This window comes from Petromyzon marinus, unplaced genomic scaffold (assembly GCF_048934315.1).
Source record: "Petromyzon marinus isolate PM22_M1 ecotype Great Lakes invasive population unplaced genomic scaffold, UKy_Petmar_22M1.pri1.0 PM_Scaffold_18, whole genome shotgun sequence".
Lineage (NCBI taxonomy): Eukaryota > Metazoa > Chordata > Hyperoartia > Petromyzontiformes > Petromyzontidae > Petromyzon > Petromyzon marinus.
In genome coordinates this window covers 245777-261909 of record NW_027423146.1, presented here as the reverse complement: position 1 = coordinate 261909, position 16133 = coordinate 245777, and positions in this window count along the sequence as shown.

Sequence of the window (16133 nt, the reverse complement as noted above, 5' to 3'; positions counted from 1 at the left end):
CGGGGACACAACAACGATGGATACGACGACCACGAACATCATTACATTCCGGTGAGACTCGCCACAAAGCCCCCGCCGTGGGGGCGGTCACAGGGCGCAGCGGTCGCGGGGTTCGTGGCTTCTTGTCATTGCAATTTAAGCAGCAACCAACCAGAGAAAGCACACGTGCACTCTCCCACACACTTCACAATCAGAAGTTTATTTCCCAAGTTAAGCCCATTGAGCTAAAGAGCTTTTTTTAGGGTGACTCGGCCAGCAGACATCAGAGCATTCCACAATTACAGATTTAAGAAAACCAAATACTTAATAAAAGCAATTATTTCGTAAAATAATGCTCACATGTTGTGATTTTCAGAATATAGTCAGTCTAAATTTGTGTAATTTTGTGCAGGTCCACCATGAGCACCTTCACTACCGCTATGAGGTGCTGAAGAAGATTGGGGATGGAGCTCAAGGCCAGGTGATCCGGTGCCTTGACCACAAGATGAACACCCTGGTGGCAGTGAAGATCTTGAGATCACCATTGAGGTAAGAATTCAGAGTGGTGTCGTCACAAGGACGACGTTGTTGTTACGTCAAGTGCTGTGGGCGGCCGTGTGATGAGGTGGTGACAAGTCGTGCCTCACGTAGAGGGTCCCCGGTTCGACTCCTGACTCGGGTGTCCTCCTGTGTGGAGTTTGTATGTTCTCCCCCTGTTCTGGATCAGTTCACTCTTACATTACATTAAGTCTTCATTTAACCCGGTAGATGCATTCCTGAAAAGTGCCGCATTAAGGGAAAGCACATTAAGCAAACATAATATCCCCATATATAATGTAACGATAAAGTTTTGCAAGATAAAATACACGCACACAGTGATGTAAAGAGATCAATAACGGAGGGCATGCTGTCACGTCACGTGATCATTCCGCATTCCGCCTACTGTGTCATACCGCTCAGCTTTGCAATTTTATAGCGGGCACATTCCACGTTATAATGGGCGCTTTCCTGCATTAGAACAGAAGCATTCCGGATTATAATGGGTGCGGTCCGTGTTATAATGGGAGCCTTCCATGTTATCATGGGCACGTTCCACGCTATAAAAGGCGTGTTCCACGCTGTAATGGGGTTGTCCCATGTCATAACGGGCGTGTTCCGTGTTATAACGTGTGCGTTCTGCGTTATAGCAGCTACATCATGGGACCTCCTTTGCCAATACCAAAATATACTCCCAAAGAAGGTCCATGATGTAGCCGTTCACCCTGAGCTCTCATTACTCTGATAACGCTTGTCTTTGTGCTGTACGCCTTTTGGCGTCCTCTGGTCTAACATCGTTTTTGAGACGAGGCTCAAAAGAAAGCTGTCTCTGGTGTGGACCAATCAGTTTCAAAGACAATGCATATATTATCAGAGTATGTTTTTGTTTGCATTCTGACCACAAGTATTATGGTTAATGCAGACATGATTCCTTGTAAAAGGTTTCAGTTTGGTGTTTTAACATCTTAACACCTATATTCTTAGTTTTTTCGGTAAAGTCACGTTGAAGAGAAACAACAAAATAACAAAATATATATAAAACAATAAAAAAATTCTCACGACGTTTCGACCATAACTCAAACGGTCATCATCAGGTGTGTCGGTTTGCATAAATTTATTTTGAAAACGGCATATTTTTTTATATATTATAAATAAATATATATATAAATAAATATGCCGTTTTCAAAATAAATGTATGCAAACCGACACACCTGATGATGACCGTTTGAGTTATGGTCGAAACGTCGTGAGAATTTTTTTTTTTATTGTTTTATATATATTTTGTTATTTTGTTGTTTCTCTTCAACGTGACTTTACCGAAAAAACTAAGAATATGAATTACTGCAGTCACGAAAGCTTTAAATCAAAATCTTAACACCTGTTTTGTTGCCAGAAAAAAATGGAAAATCTATTCTGATATTTTGGTACTGGCAAAGGAGGTCCCATGATATTCCACGTTATAATGCCTTGCTCTGTGAGAGCCACATTCAGTCACGACTCAGCTGTGGCTCAGTCTCTAAAACTCAGGCTCAGCTCTCGCTCAGCCGTGGTTTGGCTCAGGCTTGAGCCGCTCAGCTGCTGTTAAAGATACATGAGTGGCTCAGCCGTGGCTTGGCTCAGCTTCTGGGAATCCTGAGTGTGGCTGGGGCCATGCTCGGAGTCGGCTCAATTCACACATTAGGGAATCACTACGTTCAGGCAACACCCCAAACCCCCTTCTATCCCTTGCTTATTTGATCCTCTTCCCGATCCTTTCTGGAACCTTCCATGAGCGCGCTATCGGAACTCACAATGCCATTACACTTGGGGAACGCATATTTATTTATTTAATTCGGAATAGAATTTGTTTCTGGTCATTCCTTTAGCAAGTCTAAGTCATGATTCATTTGTGGATTTTCTCTGCACAGCTCCAAGGATGATAAATTTCAGAGAAAGGAGCTCCAGATGGCTCTGGAACTTCAGGGCGAGGGCAGTGATGAGGAGTACAACGTTATCAAAGTCCTGAACCATTTTGACTTCAGAGGACACCACTGCATTGTCCTGGAGCTGTTGAAGTACGTACCATGTGTTCCCACCGCCCCCCCACCCCCCATAGCGTGGTTAACTACATTAGCTAAACTAAAACTTTTATTTAACAGGTAAAGCCCACTGCCCTATCAGTTATTTTTCACAAGCGGCCTGGTTACAAATTATAGCTAAAAAAAGTGGCTTATGTGGAAATGTATAGCAGCCAAATACTCTAAACACAAGTTTCTAAATGTGGAGGGACAAACCAGAGAACCCGGAGAAAAATCCACGTGACCAGGGGTAGAACATGCAAACTCAAAATATACATGCGTCACGGTCGGGATCAAAGCCCCAATCTCTTCCACACCAGGGGAGGGTGGTAACGTCACACCACCGGGGCTAGATGTTACTTTTGGGATTCCTGTGCCACCCACGCATTGCGGTACTGTGGAGCTGTCATGTGTCCCGGGTGCACGAGGCCACTCCTCTTTTCTCAATCAGCCCTGCCCACTTTTATATAGCCACGCCTCCACTCGATCAGCAGGTTGGCTGCAGCGCAGTGGTGACGCTTGTGCCCCTCGGTGAAAATCCCTGAGTTCGATTCTCAACTCGGACGCCTTTCTGCGTGGAGTTTGTATCTCCTAATGGATAATTCCACCACCCGGAAACAGAGCCAATGAAAGCAAGTGGACAGATGTGCTAACTGATTTGGTTCATCAGCAAACCGATGACCTAAACCCACACTGAGCTATGAATCATATTAGTCGTGAATGTGCAAATATAATATTAATATTGTCGTTATCAGAATCCACGCAGTATTGCAGGGTATGACACTGTCGCTGCTTTGTTGTTGTCATTGTTGTTGCTGCTGCTGCTGCCTCTTTCACAGGGAGAGCCTCTATGATGTGATTACGGAAGCGGGGTTCCGGAAATTGCACATGGGGATGGTGAAAACTTACACCAGGGGCATCCTCAAGTTCCTTTGCCACACCAAGGCCAGGAGCATCATCCATGCGGACATCAAGCCAGTGAGTGGACACAGCATTCAGCGTGACTTTGTTCCGGAGTTGTGTCATTATTGGGGACTCGGTCCATAGAGAAAACTAACCACGTTGGTCACAGGGTCGATGTGTTAGCTCTGTCCGTCTATCTGGAAGGAAGCAGGGTCACGTTACCTCTGGTGATGATCTGGTATGAATTAAACTGTCGTGTAGAGTCGTGTCGCTATTGGGGGACTCACCACAGATAAAACTAGCAATGTAGATCACAGCGTTGCCCCAAACTTTGGGAAACACAAACCGGAGCTGAAAAGAATGATTTTCAAAACGTGCCAAACACGCGTTTGAACTGACAGCTGCCCGTTGTCAGCTTCCATGCTGTGAATGGAAAACTTCCCAAGACAAACGCGCGGTGCAAGGCGTCACGAAATCCATGCGCCCTCGAGCGTGGTTTTTGGTCCGTAACTCGTTATCGGGCAGCTGAGCAACTAGGATAAGTTGTCTATAGAGCCTCGACTAACATCGCTCATCTTGACGCATTTGAAAGGGGCACCCCCAGTGGCAGCTGTCAGAAAACAGCGAATGTTGCACTGGACTCAAGGTTGATGACGGCGCTACGCCTCACCTAGTTCCCCTGTTTAGCTTGTACCGTGGTACGTGATTGATCCACTGCTGGCTGAATGCTATCGGCGTAACCTCCGAGTGTGAATTCCTTCTGCCTTTCTTCCTTTAGGAAAATGTTCTACTCAAGGATCCCGTAACCGGCACCGTCAGGGTCACGGACTTTGGCACCAGCTTTTTTGTGAAAAGGCAACGTGAGTAACCTCACCTGGGTGTGAGTTTCTGCCTGTGGGTGTGTCTGTGTTCCAGTGTGTGTGTGTGTGTGCAAGTCTCTTAGTGTCTGTACATGTGACAGTGTGTGATAACGATGCTGTTCATGACACAGTGAGTATACACACACACCTACATATATATTTGTTGTTGTTGTGCAGCTCTGCATGTGGGTGGGACCCTGCAATACCTCTCTCCGGAGGTATTGCTGGGCTACAGATTAACGTGTGCAGTGGACATGTGGGCACTGGGCTGCACAGTGGCGAAGTTGGCGACCGGCAGGAATTTATTCCAGTCGGACAGCTGCGACGACCACCTCCCGTGCTGCATGGAGGTATTTCCAACTGGGCGTTCACCCGCTCGTGATTCCCCCCTCCTTTCTTGAAGTTGTAGGCTATGGGGGGGAGCCAGGAGAGGGGGGGCGATTGGCTACTTGGTGATCTGGTGAATGGCAGCCATCGTATGTTTTATGTGTGTACACGTGTGTGTCTTGTACGTGTGGGGGGAGCAGTGGTGTAGCGGTTAGCGTGCTCAGCTACAAACCTGCTAATGCGAGTTTGATTCCAATTCACGGCCAACATCAGTGAGGATTATCTGAACCGGTACTGGGCATCCCCTAGTACAAATCAGCCTCAAATGAGTACCTGGTGCCGTGTGTACCTGCTTCAATATGGCCAACCATCCCCTCTCTGTGTGTGCCACAGTCCTAGCCCTCAACAGGTGCCGCTACTGTTGCTGCTGCTGTTTCTACTCACTACTAAAAACACTTGCCCCTACAGTCTGCTGCGGCTACACGGGTGACTTTTGCCTTTATCTCAACCATGTGCAGATCCTCGGGTTGCCTCCAAAATGCATGATGGATGCAGCTCCTGACGGAATGCACTACTTTGGTGAGTTGAAGGGTGGGGCGAGCATCCGACCGGATTCAGTGTTAGGGTGTGGCCTGGAGCTGTTGTAGTTTTTTTGGGGGGGTGGCCATGGGGGGGGGGGTCTCTTTGTATTTTCAATTCCTTGGGTGAGTGGGTGGGTAAATAGGGGCGTGGGCGAGTGGGTAGGTGGGCAAAGTGGTGGTTGGTGACTGTGTGTTTCTCCTGCTGTGCATGTCTCCTGCAGATCGTTTGGGCATGATGTTCTGCCCAGTCAAGAGAAGGGTGCCAGGGAGCTTGTCACTTCAGAGGGCACTCAGAAGCCACGACCCGGAGTTTGTTGACTTTGTCAGCTCCTGCCTGCGGTAAGAATCATCCCCCACTCCCTCCCCCCTCCCCATGAGGATTTCCCCCACCAAGGTGATCAACGATCGCTCTCCACCGATAACCAGGAAGATGTGGAGCTGAGTTAACCTGCCGATGACCAGTACCACCGGTGTTAAGATCGCCCTCTTTGGAGGTCCGTTAAAGATGCTCCTCGGCAGTGCGAGGCTCAGGGCATTTTTAGAGTACTGCGTATTGAAGGATTGACGCTGCTACCAAGACTACCGCTGCTGCCGTGCATTCCTGGACCTCGTGGGAGAAGGGAAGGAACGTCAATCCTCTCACCACGCCTCTCTCACCATGTGCGCTGCGTGTGACCCCCGTGCGTCTCTCAACAGATGGGATCCGGATTGTCGTATGACGCCAGCGCAGGCGCTGGGTCACAGCTGGCTCCGGACCGTGGCCACCAGCACCACCAGCAACGCCACCGCCACCACCATTGCTGCTCCTGGCAGGGTACAGTGTTTTGGAGCTGCTGAGCGACGGTAAGCCACGAGCTGCTTGTCCAATGTTCAAGGCAGTCCATAGGGAGGTGTGGGGCCCGGGGCAAGTCACAATTAAATCGGAAGTATTTGCAACAATACAGGGGTTTTTTCGGTTAGATCGCATAGATATACATGTGTTGTTAAACTCACCACCACCCAACACAGCCAATTAGTAAGGTGTATCATGTAAACAAAATGTGCCAATTAGTTACTAGATCAGCACACCAGTGTTGGAAAGTAAACCCACCACATTTACTATTCGATTTCGACATTTTGCCGGGGATTGCAACCAGCCTCATAAGGTGACGGCCAGAATTGTGGAGAAATACTCCTGTTTCGGTCGTAAATAGTGATAAATGTGAATGTGATGTCATCATTTGTGAGCCAATCTGGTGCGAAAGCCTACGTGTTAAAAAGACATTTGACGTCTGACACCGTGACATCGAAGCACAGGGCCGCCAAAAGCACGGTGCCTGGGGCGGTTTCCCCAGTACACCGTACCCGGGGGACGGCTCTGCTCCTGTTAATGTATTTATATTTATTACTACTACCCTTATTTAGCCAGCATGAGCCTCACTCAGTCTCAAGACTCTTTTTCAGTAGAGTCCTGCCAAGTTGTTTGCAGTACAGAACAAATTTGCTTTTGCTACTGCTGCTATGCGATCCCGATTGAATGATTTGGAGGTTCAATTTCTAACACTGGCGAGGATGTCCATCCAACACTGGTTGCGTGGCGTGTGTCAGGGTTCAGTTACGTGGAGGAAAATGCCAAACCCAAAGGAATGAAAGTTACATTTTAATGTACAATTTTATTGAGGGGCTGTGTGTTGTCTTGGAGGGGTCTGGGGCTGTTTTAGTTGATGTTTTGCTGCCTTGCCCAAGTTTACATTTAGTGTTGAAAATCTGGCAGAATTTTATGTACTTTGTGCTTATGTGCTCAATTTTTTGTGACTTGCTTACATTTTTACACGTTGCACTCCTTTTGTTTGTTGTTGTAACTTGCTGACCGTGTGCCTCGACTGCATATCTGTGAAAGAAGAGCTTCATAGCTTATCGGATTCCTCTTCATCCAGTCTAAATAATGTATTCTGATTTTGGAAACCAATGCAGGACAAAACGGGGGGGGGGGGGGAGGGGGTAGAACACACTCCACATTCCACACGGAGAAAGTGGCCCAAGTATGGGAATCAAACCCAGGTCCCTCTTTGAATGAGTTCCAGCCCTGCCGCCTGCAAACGAACACATGTACAGTTCAAACCCCACGTATACATTCGGTTATATACGGATGTATTTTTATAATTGGTTCCTGGGTGAGGACAAATAATGAGACAGCCATATCTTTGCCATGTAGCCCTTCATCCTTTGTGATATCGTAAGACTAATGCCCATTCTGTAACCAGACCCACGATGGGCAAAGGTATGCTGCATTATTGCAGCATCGTTATTAGCCTGGTTAATCTATCTCTGCACACAGTTAGTCCGTACGCGGACGATGGTGGGGGGGCTGTGATCTCTGCTGTAGCAGGAAGTTGGAACGGTGTCGTGCGCATCTCTTTACAGAGCGGAGCCGGCGCTGCCCCCATCCTCCGCGCTTGCCCTGGCCTCTAAATGGATGCTGACGTTTGTGGTGGAAGAGGAGACCCTGGTGGAGGAGCTGGTGGTGCAGGAGGAGGAGGAGACCCTAGTGGAGGAGCTGGTGGTGCAGGAGGAGGAGACCCTTGTGGAGGAGCTGGTGGTGCAGGAGGAGGAGACCCTTGTGGAGGAGCTGGTGGTGCAGGAGGAGGAGGACACCCTGGTGGAGGAGCTGGTGGTGCAGGAGGAGACACTGGTGGAGGAGCTGGTGGTGCAGGAGGGGGAGGAGACCCTGGTGGAGGAACTGGTGGTGCAGGAGGAGAGTCTGGTGGAGGAGCTGGTGGTGCAGGAGGAGGAGACCTTGATGGAGGAGCTGGTGGTGCAGGACGAAGAGGAGATGGAGGGGGAGACAGAGGAGGTGGAGATGAAGAAGGAGCAGGAGGAGGAGATGGTGGTGCAGGAGATAGTGGTGGAGGAGAAGGAGATGACAAGGAAAGAGGATCAGGCGATGGTGATGCAGGAGGAGAAGAGGAAGCGAGGGGGCCTGGCCCGCATAGGGAGAACCATCCGTTCACTCCTCCGACGCGCGCTGCTGTGTGGTGGCCGGTCCACCACACAGTAGAGGTGGTGGTCATGGATCGTTGTGAACCACGACCACTATCACCACACCCACCACATGCACACTCCACACATACACCCCCCTGTGATACCCACCACCCACCACACACACCCTGCACCCACCAACCCCATGACACCCACCACACACTACACAAAGGGCTAGGGGTTTAGAGGGTTAGGGGTTTATAAAGTTATGGGTTTAGAGGTTTTGGGGTATTTTGGGGATAAGGGGTTTATATGTTTAGGTATTTCGAGGGTTATAGGGTTTAGGGGTTGAGAGTGTTAGGGGTTTAGGGGATTCTAGAGTTAGGGGTTTAGAGGGTTAGGGTTTTAAGGGTAAAGGGGTTTAAAGGGTTAGGTGTTTAGAGGATTAGGCTATTAGGGGTATAGGGGTTTAAAGAGTTAGGGGTTTAGGGGTTCAGAGGGTTATGGTTTTAAGAGTAGAGGGGTTAAGAGGGTTAGGATTTAGAGGGTTTTGGGTTTAAAGATTTTGTGTTTAAGGGTTTAGGTTAGGGGTTCAGTAGGTTAGAGGTTTGGGGGTTTATGGGTTAGGATTTTAGAGCGTGATGGGTTTAGACCGTTATGGTTTTAAGGGTAAAGAGGTTTCGAGGGTTGAGTTTTAGAGGGTTACAGTTTAGAAGGTTATGGTTTTAAAGGGTTCTCGGTTTAGAGAATTAGGTGTTTAGAGGGTTTATGGGGTTTGATTGTTAAAGGGTTAGTGGTTTAGAGGGTTAGGAGTTTATAAGGTTATGGGCTTAGGGGTTTAGAGGTTTTGGGGTTGTTAGGGGGTAAGCAGTTTAGAGGTTTGGGGGGTTTTAAGGGTTATGATGTTTAGGGTTTGAGCGTATTAGGGGTTTTGAGGGTTAGGGTTTTAGTGGGTTAAGGGTGTAGAGGGTTAGGGGATTAGAGGGTGAGGGGTTTAGAGGGTTGGGGTTTTCGGGGTATTTGGGTTAGGATTTCAAAGGGTGAGGAGTTTAGACAGATAGGGTTTTAAGGGTGAAGGGGTTGAGGTCTTTATTTGGTAGAGTTTAGAAGGTTATGGGTTTAGAGGGTTAAGGGTTTAGAGTTACTGTCGGTGTTTAGAGGTTTATGGGGTTTATGGGTTTTGATTGCTCGGTGTTTTGGTTTACAAGGTTACGAGTTTGAGAAGGTTATGGGTTTAGAGGTTTCGGTGTTTCGGGGATTAGAGGCTTATAAGGTGAGGGGTTTAAAGGGTTATGGTTTTACAGGTTTATGGGTTTAGACAATTTGGGGTTTAAGGGTTTAGAACAGGGGTGGGCAAATTTTTTGACTCGCGGGCCACAATGGGTTCTAAAATTTGACAGAGGGGCCGGGCCAGGAACAGATGGATGGAGTGTTTGTGTGAACTAATATAAATGTCATGTAAAAATAATAACATGAAAGGATTTGGCCTTTAACAGGTAGCAAAGCATTTATTTGCAAGGCAATTTAACAAATTGCACCAACATGAAAAATACAAAAACATGTCGTAACTCCCGGTCAAAGTGCACCATCTAATGGGGAAATGGGGGCATTACAGGAGAAAGGTAAAATTTAATTTAATAATAATATTTGTACACGTTCGGCGGGCCGGATTAAAAAGCCCAACGGGCCGTACTTTGCCCATGTCTGGTTTAGAAGGTTAAGGGTTTAGACAGTTAAGAGTTTTTGGGGTTTATGGGTTAGGGTTCTAAAGGGTGAGGTGTTTAGATGGTTGGAGTCTTCAGGGTAAAGTCCTTTAGAGAATTTGGTGTTTAGAGGGTTAGAGTTTAGAACGTTTTGAGTTTAGAGGGTTTAGAGAGTTACGTGTTTAGAGGTTTATGGGTTTCGATTGTTAGAGGTTGAATGGTTTAGATGGTTAGGAGTTGAGGAGGTTATAAGGGTATGTGTTTAGGGATTTAGAGGTATAGGGGTTTCAAGGGTTAGGGATTTAGAGTGTTAGGGGTTTAGTGGTTTGAGAGTTGAGGGTTTAACACCTAGACTTTCACAACTAATATTGGGTTAGTCTCCAATACTAAATGGCACTTTTTGTTGATGTGACAAATTTTCCTAATTGGCTGTGTCGGGTGGTGGCTGGTTTAACGACACATTTATAGTTACACAAGCTAACCCCCAAAAAACATTTATGGGTTTAGAGGGTTAGGGGTTTAGTGGGTTATGTGTTTAGAGGGTTAGCATTTTAGGGGTATAGGTGTTTTAAGGGTTAGGCATCTAGAGGGTTAGTTCTTTAGAGGGTTGGGGTTTAAATGTGTTGGGATTAGATTAGGGATTTAGGGTTTTAGAACGTTAGGGTTTTGAGGGTTAGGGTTTTAGAAGTTGAGGATTTAGAAGGTTGTGAGTTCAGAGGGTTAGGGGTCTAGAGGGTTAGTTCATTAGAGGGTTGTGGTTTAGATTGGTTGGTATTTTGAATATTAGGGATTTAGGGTTTTAGAAGGATAGAGTTTCAAGGTTTAGAGGGTTAGGGATTCAGAGGGTTGAGGGTTTGGTTTTTAATGGCTTTGAAGGTTAGGGTTAAAAGACTAAGGGGTTTGGAGAGTGAGGGGTTTTTGGAGGGTTAGGGTTAAGGGTAAAGGGTTTGAGAGGATTAGCGGTTTAGATGGTTATGGGTTTAAATGGTTAGGGATTTAGATAGTTACGGGGTTTAGAGGTTTAGAGGGTTTTATTTGTTCGAGGTTTAGTGGTTAAGGTCTCTGTGCGAGTCCAACAGGTTTATTTTAGTCTATGGTAAGATAAAAACAGTTCAGTTTAATTTGTATATATTTAAACAATTTGTTTACCTTTCCTGTCGTGTTTTTGTATTGTATTTTTGTTATGTTCTGACCCGCCCGATTGGACGTCTGTGAAAACAGATCGTTATAGCTCATCAGATTCATCCAGTATAAATAAATATTCAGATTAAAATTCTATTGACCTCTGTGCGAATCTATGGATTTCTGTGTGAGTTTTTGGGTCTCTTGAGTGTATGGATCTCTGTGTGAGGCTATTGGTCTCTGTGCATGTCAAAATGACTCTGTGTGAGTCTATGGGGTTGCCGTGTGAGTCTGAGTGTCTGTAGGAATGTGTGGGTCTCTGTTGGAGTCTATGGGTTTCTGGGTATGGTTGTTTGTGCGAGTTTTACATGCACAAATGGAACTTAAAAAGGCCATTGAGGGTTGCAGAATCCAAGTTGAATATTAAGTTCCCCGCAGTGCAAGCCAGCTCCCTAGTCGTGTCATCAAACAGCCCCTGTAATTCTTTATAATAATAAAAGACTTACTCCAAGAAATCCACACTGAGTCACAGTAGGGTCCTGAATTGGGGTTTTATTTTATAATCTTTGGTTTTATTCTGTTAAGACACGTAGGTAAAAAATAAATTAAAATTAAATAAAAAAATTAAACACGACGTTTCGAAGGCAACACAAGCTTCCGTCTTCAGGTGGAAACAGTCACAGCAAAAAATCGCTGCACCAAGTGGCGAGGCTCTGGAAACCTCTGGCTTAAATAAAGGTTAAGGGAGGGGGGGGGGAGGAGCCATGTAGGGGGACCTTGGTGGGGTGCGGGGCTGAGTTAATCCGTCTTTTGTTGTGTAGAGGGTGCGGGGGATGGGTCACTGTGTGTGTGCAATAGAAACGGAAAAAAATAGAAAAATTTAAGATCGGCAAGAATGTGCTGTCAGGGGGAAGTAGAAAAAAGGGAAATTGAAAGTTCAGAAGGAATATGCTTGGTACACCACTACTTGAAATTGCTGTTAGAAATTAGTTGACGTTTGGTATGATTTTAAACGTCCTTCCAGTGGTTGCTTAATTTGAAACTATCCTCTCGGTTGAAGGTATGCCTGTATTTGTATATCTGAATGGCTTGGTGAACACATCTCTGGTGATAACCTAGAGGTTTACAGAGAACCTTGGTATCGGAGAAGACAATCTCATGATCACCCATAGCGTTGTAACAATGATCTGCCACAGCAGATGAATTCGTTCTGCCGTGTTTCAGATCCGATTTGTGCTCGCGAATTCGGTCAGAGATATGTCGTTTCGCCTCCCCGATATAGCAATCACCGCAGGTACAACTCGATTTGTAAACTCCGGGGTACTGTAAGTCAGGGATGACATCCTTTACACATGGGATCAGATCACGAATTTTGTGTACTTTATTGAACCCGACTTGGATCTTGTGTTTGTTTAGAATTTTGGAAATCTTTTTGTAACGCCTGCTATGTATGGTAGTGTGATGGTTTTGATCAGAGTATCAAGTGGTTGTTTCTGTGTGGTAGGAGAAACAGCTTGGCGGATGGTACGGTCAGAGTATCCGTTCCTCTTGAGGGCCAGCCGTACCAATTTTAATTCACTGGTCAAGTGGTGTTGGTCCGAGATGCAATGAGCCCTATGGTGTAACGTTTTGATGAGAGCATTCTTTTGAGCCGGGTGGTGGTGGTGGGAATCCGGTTTCAAGTAGGAATCTGTGTGGGTGGGCTTTCTGTAAACAGAATGTCCCAACGAGCCATCAAACCTCCTCTCAAACAGAACATCCAAGAATGGCAGTTTGCCATTTTTCTCTACTTCCATGGTGAATTTGATGGAAGGGTGTCTGGAATTGATGTGGTCCAGGAAAAGGTTCAAAGCTGGGAGGCCATGTTGCCAAATGACGAAAGTGTCATCCACATATCTCTTCCACAGGGAAGGACTGAGGGTGGATGTCTGGATGGCGTCCGATTCAAATTTCTCCATGAAAACATTGGCTATCACTTGTGACAAGGGGGAACCCATGGGAGTACCCTGATTTTGCTTGTATAAGGTACCATTCCAAGTAAAGTAGGTGTTGGTGAGGCAGTGCCTAACCAACGTGGGTACCTCGGGGTTTAGTCCGTGTTGGACCAGATCCACAATTATTTTAATGGTGTCAGGTATTGGGACCTTGATGAACAGAGAAACCACATCAAAGCTGACGAGGATATCGTCAGGGGCCAGTGCAATGTCTTTGACCATAGAGACCAATTGGGATGAGTTAAGTACTGCTGAGGAGGTCTTGCCAGTAAAAGGAAGCAGAGTATCTGACAGAAAACGGGCCAGTTTGTGGGTAGGGGAGTTGATCGTGGACACGATGGGTCGTAGTGGGGTACCTTCTTTATGGATCTTGGGAAGACCATAGAATCTAGGAGGTCTCGCAGCGGAGGGTTTTAGGTTGGGAATTTTGGCTGATTCAATTAGGGAGGTCGAATTGGTGATGATCTTGTTGGTTTTAATCGTTAGGCTGTTAGTAGGGACATTTTTAATTTTTGAATAACTCCCATCATTGAGTAGGTCCTGAATTTGATTGTTGTATGAGTCTTCATCCATAATTACAGTGGCATTGCCCTTATCGGCTGAGAGGATGACTATATCATCTCTCTCTTTTAATTTAGCGAGTTCAGAGCGTTCATGTTTGCTGATGTTGCTAACGGGTTTCTTAGCACTCTTAAGAATAGTGGCTATTTCAGCTCTCGTGACGTCTGCTTGGATGTGTCCTATACCTTTGAGAGCTACATCGACCTGACAAATGATATCATCTATTGGTATATATTTTGGGGTGACAGCAAAATTTAGCCCTTTAGCCAATACAGTTTTCAGATTGTCCGAAATCGGGGTGCAACTCTAATTGATAACAATTTTGTTCACGTCTAGTTTTGTGATCTGTGGAACTGGGTTTTTCTTTGATAGGTGGTTGAATTTAGCAATTAGGTTAGCCTTGCATTTGACTGATAGTGAATCAGCAGAAGAAACAGTCATATTATCAAAGTGGTTCCAATCATAAAGTGTTATTTTTTGTGTTAGCATTAAATGAGATTGTAGGAAAGTCCTGTCTAAACTACCGAGTTCAAATCAGAGTAACCTAATCCATTGGTTCTATTCGGTAACATCACGTAGGTAAAAAATAAAAAAACAAAAATCACGACGTTTCGGCCACAACACAAGCGGCCTTCATCAGGTGAAGGAACCAGGCTGTCTCGAGGACAGCGCTGGAGTGAAACACAGCCACGCTCAGACCCCGACCTTTAAGCTGTGTGCGAGGAAACAAGGTGCCTTGACAAAGGAAGTAGCATAAAAATTAGCATATCATTGGCCGACTTAGCATGATGAACGGTGTAGAGGTGGTGTACATGCGGGTGCACATGCCGGTTGGCGCGGGGGGGGGGAAGGGGGAGTTTACCTATTGATGATGTGAAAAGGGAATTTTTAAGAGCTGCGAAAGTTGGGGTACCACTACTTAAAAAATATTCTATACCATTGAAAATTTGTTTAATGTTTGGTTCGATTTAGAACATCTTTCCAATGGTTGCTTAATTTGAAACCATCTTCTCGGTTGAAATTGTGTCTGTGTTTGTAGATCTGAATTGCCTCGTGAACAAATCTCTGATAAAAACCCGTGGGTTTGCAAAGAACTTTGGTATCGGAGAAAATTATATCGTGATCACCCAGAGCGTTGTAACAGTGATCAGCTACGGCAGAATAATTCGTTCTGCCGTGTTTTAAATCTGATTTGTGCTCGCGAATTCGGCCAGAGACATGTCGCTTTGTCTCCCCGATATAGCAATCACCGCAGGTACAACTCAATTTGTAAACCCCGGGGTACTGTAAGTCAGGAATGACATCAGATCACGAATTTTGTGTACTGTATTGAACCGGACCTAGATCTTGTGTTTGTTTAGAATATTGGAAGTCTTTTTAGTAACGCCTGCTATATATGGTAGTGTGATGGTTTTGACCGGAGTATCAAGTGGTTGTTTCTGTATGGAGGGAGAAACAGCTTGGCGGATGGTACGGTCAGAGAATCCATTCCTTTTGAGGGCCAGGTGTACATGTTTTAATTCACTGGTCAGGTGATGTTGGTCCGAAGTGCAATGAACCCTATGGTATAAAGTTATGATGAGAGAATTCTTTTGGGCTGGGTGGTGGTGGGAATCAGGTTTCAAGTAGGAATCTGTGTGGGTGCGTTTCCTGTAGACAGAATGCCCCAATGAGCCATCAGGTCTCCTCTCAAACAGAACATCTAAGAATGGTAGCTTGCCATCTTTCTCCACTTCCATGGTGAATTTGATGGCGGGATGTCTGGAATTTATGTAGTGTAGAAAAAGGTTCAGAGGTGGGAGGCCATGTGGCCAAATGACGAAAGTGTCATCCACATATCTCTTCCACAGGGAAGGTCTGAGGGTGGAAGTCTGGATGGCGTCTGATTCAAATTTCTCCATGAAAATATTGGCTATCACTGGTGACAAGGGGGATCGCATGGGGGTACCCTCATATCTTTTGTAGAAGGAGCCATTCCAAGTAAAGTAGGTATTGTTGAGGCAGTGCCTAACCGGTACAGGTGTATCGGCGTCTAGTCCATGTTGGACCAAATTTTCAATTGTTTCAATGGTATCAGGTACTGGGACCTTGGTGAACAAAGAGACCACATCGAAGCTGACAAGGATATCGTCAGGGGACAGTACAACGTCTTTGACCATAGAGACCAATTGGGCTGAGTTAAGTACTGCTGAGGCGGTCTTGCCAGTGAAAGGCAGCAAGGTATCTGACAGAAAACGGGCTAGTCTATAGGTAGGGGAGTTGATCGTGGATACGATGGGTCGTAGTGGGGTGCCTTCTTTATGAATCTTGGAAAGACCATAGAATCTAGGAGTTTTTGCAGCAGAAGGATTTAGGGAGGGACGTTTAGTTGGGTCGATTAGGGAGGTCGAACTTGTGATGATCTTGTTGGTTTTCATCGCTAGGCTATTGGTAGGGTCATTTTTAATTTTTGAGTAACTTCCATCGTTGAGCAGATTCTGGATTTTGTTGTTGTATGAATCTTTATCCATAATAACAGTAGCGTTGCCTTTATCGGCTGAGAGGATGACTA